Raw genomic sequence first — 9,103 nt, 5'->3', positions numbered from 1 at the left:
AGAAAGAAAGAAAGAAAGAAAGAAGCCAAATACATTTCTAGCCACCTCAAAAAAAGAAAACTTTGAAGGTATTCAATCTAATTAGAAATCAAAAAAATCCAAATTAAAAGCTGATCATTTTCATCTACCAGAATGCCAAAAATAGAAGAGTCCAGCAATACCTAGCATTGCCAAGGATCCGGAGTAGCTGGAACCCTTATAACACTTGCCATGGGAGTTTAAATATATAATCATTTAAAAAAAATAATTTGCCATTTTCTAGTACATTTGGGGTTGCACATACCCTAAGACCCAGCATAGATGTAGGCAATAAATGAAGAACTCTTATACATGTGAGCCAAGACACATACCTAAGAATGTTCATAAGCACATTGCTTGAAATTGCCGGCACCAGAAACAACCCAAAGGCTATCCACAGGATAACGGAAAAGTACTACAATTTAGGATAAAATCATCCAATGAAATACTATACAGCAGTAAAAATGAATAAGCTAGAAATAGATCTATCATCATATTACAAACATAAGAGGAGTCAAAAAATCAAAGCAGTGTATCTTCTTGACTCATACAGAAAGGCATAATACATCTACTATCGGATCAGGAACATGGGGCAGATGATCCACCCAGAGTCACCAGGTGACCGGTCCCCATAAGATTTCTTGGCACTTCTGAGCTCTAACATACACTATGCTGGCATTTATACAGATCAAAAACTTGCAAAATTAAACAACATATTGTTTTAGCAATGTCTAAATATGTGGAAAATGACGAAGAAAAGCAAGAGATTGATGAACAAACTTATCCCTGGGAAGAGAAGGAAGAAGACATGATGGGAAAGAGACATGCAGTGTATTCCGCGTTGAAACATTCCGTCACACCTGTATGACATGACACTCTATGTATCATATGGACCTATTTAAAAGGAGCAAAGAAAAAAAGACCAGAAGAAAATGTATCAAAGCTTTAACCACAGTTATCATTAACCACAGTTATCATTCTTTGAATGATGGATGTCTTTTTCTTCATTTCCTTTTTTTTTTTTTTTTTGGTAAGTTTCTAATTTTCTACAATGAACATGTATTTCTTTTATGATCAAGGAAAGTAAGAAAAAATATTTTGTTTCACAAGACAAACCCCCTAAATGTGAGGATAAATACCAGGCAGTTGAAAGGAGAAGAAAGAAGGAAAAAAAAAAAAACCCACTAGGTATAAAAATAACTTTCCCTGGGTTGGATCTTCAGGCAACAAGCTACAATCTCAGGAACTTTTTCCCTTGAGCTATTCGGGTCCTGTCCTACACAACAAAATAAGGCAAAATAAGCCTGTTGACTTATAGTGTTCCCTCATCAGGTTAAAAAAAAAAAAGAAAGAAAAGAAAGAAAGAAAGAAAGAAAGAAAGAAAGAAAGAAAGAAAGAAAGAAAGAAAGAAAGAGAAAGAGAGAAAGAGAAAGAGAGAAAGAGAGAGAAAGAAAGAAAGAAGAAAGAAAGAAAGAAAGAAAAAGAAAGAAAGAAAGAAAGAAAGAAAGAAAGAAAGAAAGAAAGAAAGAAAGAAAGAAAAAGGAAGAAAGGAAGGAAGGAAGGAAGGAAGGAAGAAAGGAAGGAAGGAAGGAAGGAAGGAAGGAAGGAAGGAAGGAAGGAAGGAAGGAAGGAAGAAGAAAGAAAGAAAGAAAGAAAGAAAGAAAGAAAGAAAGAAAGAAAGAAAGAAAGAAAGAAAGAAAGAAAAAGAAACCTTTTGTGCATTTAAGGAAAAACTTAAATGTACACTGGTCCTCCCCTGGCCTTATTTTTAGACTTACTGTAATTGGGTCTCCCAATACAGCCAAGTGCGCTTAGAAGATTTCGTTTTCCTTCTTAAAGAGTCATTTGTTTCTGTGTGCTGTGGAGGTGAGTGCAGAGCAGTCATCCTACAGGCAGGGACTTACCTTCAGATTGGCATGTTCCATGGCATTCATCTTGCCGGCCTCAGCAGCAGCTAAATGATTTCCAGGGAAGGGATCAGGAACATGGGGCAGTGACAGAAGAGTAGGAGCCATGATGGTCAGCTGGGATTCCAGTCCACCTGATGCAGATGTCAAAACTGAGCCACCTGCCCTTAGTCTCTGGTGGGGAACCAGGTATGGAACTCAATGCCACTGGCTGTAGCCAGCTCTGCCTTGTGCCTTGCCCTACCACTCTCAGACCCTTTTAGCACCGCAGTGATGTCCTACCTACCTGGATGCCAAGAGCCAGCTCTAGGGTTCCACCCAGGAGCCCTTAAAAATCTTTTTGTGGGCAATTATGAAGAAAGAAGGGAAAAAGAAAGTTGAGACAAGAGGAAAAAGGACCTTCAGAGTAACAACTAGTATGTCCTTGGTGCTTTGCCATTATTCCAGACAATTCTCACTATATTACATCATATGATCTCAAAACAACACAGTGAATTCAGTAAGTTTTTGTTTGTTTGTTTTGCCTATTTTCCAGAGAACGAAACTGAGCTTCAAAGTGGTTAAGCAAATGGCCCACAGTCATGTGCTATAAAGGGCTAGAACTAGGACTTGATCCTCATCATATAGCTTTGGAGCTTGAATCTTAATATGATTCTTCCTACAGACTCTCTCAAGCACCCATCACAGGACCCTGAGGAGGTAAGTCTGCCTCTAAAATAAAAAGAAAAATTTTAAAGCTAGATGTGGCTTGGCTGCCCCCAAACATTCAAGGGTTCCTTATTTTTAGAATTCCACCTCTACCCCTACAATCTCTCCCCATCATGACGCCCACACACCTACTCAAGTACCAAGTTTGTACAGAATGCCTGGGCACCCCCGGGTCTCCACCCCTGCAGGTTCAAGTCGGTCTCTGGTTCTAACTACTGGGCTGCTTCCCATCTTGTACCAGCATCCTGGAATGTCTTCTTTTCAGCCCAGTAAGTCAAGGTCCACCTCTTCTAAGAAGTCTTCTCTAGTTTCATTAAATTCATTTATCTAATCCATTCAAGCTACGGATTAAGCACTACTTAAGCACTACCTATGATAGGCCTTGTGAGTTAAATAATAAATATACAATTGCAATTTGTCAAGGAGGTCAAGAGAGGTTTTTCTAAAGAATCAGTGGTTGCTCAGAGATCTGCAAAGACAAGCGAGATAAATTAACAAGAAGACTGGAGGAGGGGTGAGTGTTGTAAACAGGTGCACACAGTTGGAGCACCATGAACTGACAAACCAGAGGCAAAGCACAGCTCTACCATAAAACAGCCATGGGAATATGGGCAAGTCATCCTGTCAGCCCTTCTGAAGGAGCCACTGGCACTGAACAAAGCAGACAGTGGTGTTTATCTCACCGTCTTACAATGCCATCATATTCGTAAAGCCCCTGGCACATGGCAGGTTTTCATTAAATGGTATACCCTTTCTTACAGAAAACTTCTCTCAAAGAGTAGAAATAAGCTTAGATGTCAAAACATGGTAATTTTTATAGGTGTCAAAATTTTAAAGCAAATGGTAAGATATTGTTATCAGGTCAACCCCAGATCCCTGAGGTCACCACCATCTGTTATGTGTGTCCATGCTCAAAGCTGCACTGGAGAAGGAGATTTCACACAACTATCTTGCTCACAACTATCCCCAGTCCTAAAGCAGTGCCTGCCACAAAGTGCTAAGCTGGAAATGTGTGTTGAATGAATGTCTGTGACTTTCCTCATCCAGTAGACATCAATGGTTCTCAAAGACTGATTCTCCAAGCAGCAGTGGCTCGGAGTTTGCAGGAAATGCAAATTCACAGGGCCACCCCAGGCCTGTGAAATCAGAGACTATGGGGTGGGGCACAGAACTTGTGTTTTCACAAGCCCGCTGGAGATGCTGAAGCCCACTTCAGTTTAAGAACCACTGGTCTAGGGATGCCTGGGTGGCTCAGTGGTTGAGCATCTGCCTTTGGCTCAAGTCACCATCCCGGGGTCCTGGGATCAAGTCCTGCATCCAGCTCCCCACAGAGAGCCTGCTTCTCCCTCTGCCGATGTCTCTATTTCTCTCTGTGTCTCTAATGAATAAATAGATAAAATCTTAAAAAAAAAAAAAAAAAAAGAAGCAGCAGCAGCAGCAGCAGCAGCACTGGTCTAGGGATGAGTTCCTAGAGCACAGGGATTGGCTTATTCGGTTCAAAGCACACACAGCCCTAAACAAACTCACGAGGACTAAAAACTTACTGTCTCAAGTCTGACTGCAAAACTTAAGCCAAACTGGAGAATATCAGGACCAAACTGGTTCAGGGATGGGCCATCTCCTTTCACTGGCCCCAAGGAGGTACCCCTACCTTTGCCGAGGATGCCCTTTCCCATATAAATACAGTCAAGTCCCAACTCAAAAATCCCCTCTTCTGGAAAGCCTTCAGAAGTGATTCCCTATAAAAAAAATAGTGAAAGGGAATAAAGGGGAAAGAAGAAAAAATGAGTGGGAAATATCAGAAAGGGAGACAGAGCATGAGACACTCCTAACTCTGGGAAACGAACAAGGGGTAGTAAAAAGGGAGGTGGGCGGGGGGGTGGGGGTGACTGGGTGATGGGCACCGGATATTACGCTATATGTTGGCAAATTGAACTCCAATTAAAAATTAAAAAATAAAAAGAAGTGATTCCCAATGAAATGTTTCCTCATTATATTCCCAGAGTATAGGCTTTCCTTATGACCTGCAGCCCATTGTGGTATACGAATTAATTTAGAAATATCTCCCCCTAGACATACACCATCCAATACAGTCACCACTAGCCACATGTGGCTATTGAATAGGACCAACAAAGCTAGGGAAAATTAAGATATGTTGTAAGCATAAAATCCACACTACATTTTGAAAAAAATGTAACATGAATAAAATAATGTAAAAAATGTCATTAACAACATTCATACCGATTACACAATGAAATAACAACATTTGGGATATATTGTATTAAATAAATATATTTGCAAATGAATTTCCCATTTCAGTTTCCTGTTGTGGCTACTAGACAAGATAAAATTGCACATGAGGCTCTCTCTCTCTAATAAATAAAAATCTTTTTAAAAAATCACATATGAGGCTCACATTATAGTTCTACTGAGTAGCACTCTCTGACATTCAGAAATACACTATGATGGAGGCCAGGGCTCACTTACTTTTGGATCCTGATGCCCATCCCCTCTCTTACATATAACAGATACTCAAGAAAACAGTGTAGGGGGATGCCTGGGTAGCTCAACGACTGGGCATCTGCCTTTGGCTGAGGTCATGATCCTGGGTCCAGGGATCAAGTCCCACATCAGGTTCTCTGCAAGGAACCTGCTCCTCCTTCTGCCTATGTCTCTGCCTCTCTCTGTGTGTCTCTCATGAATAAATAAAAATTTTCAAAAAAAAAAAAAAAAGTAAGAGAATTCAGAAATACCTCAAAGCCTACAAAGAAATGTTGATCTTCTTAAGTATGGATGTATTAATATCAACATCTGGGACCAATTCAGTCTGTCCCAAATCAAAGGTCAAAGAAAGAGGACAAGTTTGGAGAAGAAGGGGCTTAAAGTCCCGAGTTGTGATGCTGACCCCTTAACAGCCAGATGATTTCATGCAATTCAATCTCCTTTTCCAATAACAGCTGCCATACCCACCCCATGGGCTCTGTTGGGAGCTGGATGAGAAAATAAATAGGAACCTATTGCAGAGACAATTAGCACCGGAGGAATATAAGACATTATCCTCCTTTCTCCCACTCCATCCACTCCAGTTGTCTGGCTTAGATTTTCGAGAAAGCTATAGTGTGCAGACATTGTGTTCCCAGAATTTAAAGCTCATTTTATAATGCTTTGGGTGAGGCCAGAAACTTTACATGCACTATTGTTTCCCTTGTCTTTAAGCTAAATAGGATTTCACCCAAAGAGCAAAATTGGAGAAATAGGGAATTGGAGGAGGTAACTAAGAGTAAGAAAGCTCCATCTCCCTTCCTCTTAGTTACCCAGATGATGCATCTCTGTCCATGTGTAGGGAACTGGAGGGAAAGTTATCTTCTTAGAGTTGGACATTGATCTTAGACCACCATTTCAAGTATCAAAAATTCAACAGCCCACCAGCTGGCATCAATGCAATTAATGGTCAATCCTCACTATTCCCAAATTATTTTTCCACATTTACAGATTCACCCGCTTGCTAAAACTTATTTGTAATCCCGAAGTCAGTACAGTGGCCCTCCCTCATCCACAAACAATACATTGAGACCCCTGGTGGATGCCTGAAACTGTGAACAGTACTGAACCCTACCTACACTACACTTTCTCCTACACATACGTTCCTACGATAAAGTTTAATTCATAAACTAGGCCCAGTAAGAGATGAAAAATAAAAGTCATAATAAAACAATTATAACAATATATGGTAATAAAAATCATGTGAATGTGGGGCACCTCAGTGACTCAGTGGTTGACTGCCTTTGGCTCAGGTCCTGATCCCGGGGTCCTGGGATCGAGTCCTGCATCAGGCTTCCCACAGGGAGCCTGCTTCTCCCTCTGCCTATGTCTCTACCTCTCTCTCTGTGTGTCTCTCATGAATAAATAAATGAAATATTTTTTTAAATTATGTGAATGTGATCTCTCTCTCAAAATATCTTCTTGTAGAGATAAGATGCCCGCGTGATAAGATGAAGGGAGGTGGGTGACTCAGGCATTGTGACAAAGTGTGGCACTATCATTGACCTTCCAACACTACATCAGAAGGGGGATCATCTGCTTCCAGACCACGGCTGACTGTGGGTAACAACCTGTGGAAAGTGAAACCGTGGATTAAGTGGGAGATACGGTCTTCATGATACTTTGGGGGTCATTTGTAGCATGCATAGAGCAGTAAAACATTTGAGTCCCCTGGACACATGCTGTTATGGGCCGAATTGAGTGCCCCCAAGAATTCACATATTGAAGCCCTAAGCCCTAGTACTACCTCAGAATGCGACTATATTTGGAGACTGGGCCTTTAAAGAGGTAATTATATTAAAATGAACCCATAAGAATGGGCCCTAATCCAACATGACTGATGTCCTTATAAGAAGAGATGAGGACACAGAAACACCAGGAGAGACCACGTACAGAAACACAAAGTGACCATCTACAAACTGAGGAAGGAGGCCTTAGGAGTAGCCAAACCTGCTGACTTCACCTCTTCCAGTCTCCAGAACCATGAGAAAACTAATTGCTGTTGTCGAAGCCACCCCATCTGTGGTATTTTACTACAGCAGCCCTAGCAAACTACTACACACATGTTCCCTTGAGGGCTGAATAAGTCAACTCAGCCTTCCTGTTTCAGCGCTCATACTGAGCACAAGTATCCTTTTCATGGTCTATTTAGGGCCACGTCGTTCATATTTTTGTACTTTTTGTTGGAGATTTCCCTGTTAAAAACAGCCCCCAAGTGTAGTCTTGACGTCCTGTCCATTGTTCCCAAGCACAAAAAGGCAGTGAAACGCCTTACAGAGTAAGTAGGTGTCAGATAAACTTTGTTCAGGCCTGAATTACAGCTGTTGGCTATGCGTTCGATGTTGACGAGTCGAGACTATAGATTAAATAAGATGTCTCTAAACAGAAACACACATACAACAAGGCTATGGGTTGATGTGTTGATAAAAACACGTGACCAGAGGCTTGCAGGAACCTAACCCTGTATTCCCCTAGGAACAATGGTGCAATATTCACTAATTCAGTTTTCATGGTGACTTTATAGCTGTAGCATATAATGAAAATCAACTGGGTCCAGCAATTCTACTTCTGGGTATTTATTTAAAGGAAATAAAATCACTATCTCAAAAAGTTATCTGTACTTCATGTTCATTGCAGTGCTATTTACAATAGCAAAGACATGGAAACAACCTAAGCATCGGATGACAGATGAATGGATAAAGAAAATGTGAGATACACACACACATGCACACACAATGGAATATTAGAGCCATAAAAAAGAAAATCTTGCCATTTGTGACAACATGGATGAACCTCGAGGGCATTTCTAAGTAAAATAAGTCAGAGAAAGACAAACCTATGATCTCACTTGTGTGTGGAATCTGAAAAAAAATAATAAACTCATAGAAACAGAGAACAGATTGGTGCTTGCCAGAGGCAGGAGGTGGTGGATGAGAGAAACAAGTGAAGTTAATCAAAGGAATAAACTTTCAATGTTAAGATATAAGATAACTGGGATCCCTGGGTGGCGCAGCGGTTTGGCGCCTGCCTTTGGCCCAGGGCGCGATCCTGGAGACCCGGGATCGAATCCCACGTCGGGCTCCCGGTGCATGGAGCCTGCTTCTCCCTCTGCCTGTGTCTCTGCCTCTCTCTCTCTCTCTCTCTCTCTCTGTGACTATCATAAATAAATAAAAATTAAAAAAAAAAAGATATAAGATAACTACTGTTAATGCTATATTTTACATTTGAAAGTTGCTAAGGGAGTAGGTCTTAGAAGTTTCCATCACAAGAAAAGAATTAGTAACTATGTGTGGATACAGATATTAACTAGACAGTTATTGTGGTGATCATTTTGCAATAAACACATTTATCAAGTGTTGTACAGTACAGTACAGTACAGTTGTACAACACTGTTGTGTTGTACACCTAAAACGAATACTGTGTTATATGCCAATTATGTGTCAATAATAAAGAATTTATTTCAAAAGTCAACTGTTAATGTTTTTAAATAAATGAGTTAGGAGTTCTGCTCTTTGCTCCATTGGCTCTCACCATGCATCAACACCCCTGAGCCTGCCACTCTTCTCATTTTTGAATTCACAATTGCCAGCATACAGCCCAATGAGGTTCAGTAGATATGTTCAGGGAAGAGAAAAGAAGGAAGAGCTGGTCATTTCTCCATGCTCATTAGTAGGAAAGCTTCAAACTGTTCCAAGGAGGAGTTATGTCACTCAAGCGCAGACATCAGCATGTGGACTAAGAAACAGAAACTAAACCCTTAATTGGGTAGACAGGTTCCAAATGTCCTGTTATTAAAGTTTTTTTAATGACACACCCTTCACCAGTTTACTGGTACATGGAACCCGGCACAGAAAATACCCAGACAATAATAAATGAAATGAGCAGCCTTTATTAGCTACCTGGCATGAAAGCATACCTGCCTCAGAAGA

Source organism: Canis aureus, chromosome 10 (assembly GCF_053574225.1).
Source record: "Canis aureus isolate CA01 chromosome 10, VMU_Caureus_v.1.0, whole genome shotgun sequence".
In the NCBI taxonomy this organism is placed as follows: Eukaryota; Metazoa; Chordata; class Mammalia; order Carnivora; family Canidae; genus Canis; species Canis aureus.
The sequence above is the reverse complement of the archived record's forward strand: the minus strand, read 5'-3'. Positions refer to the sequence as shown.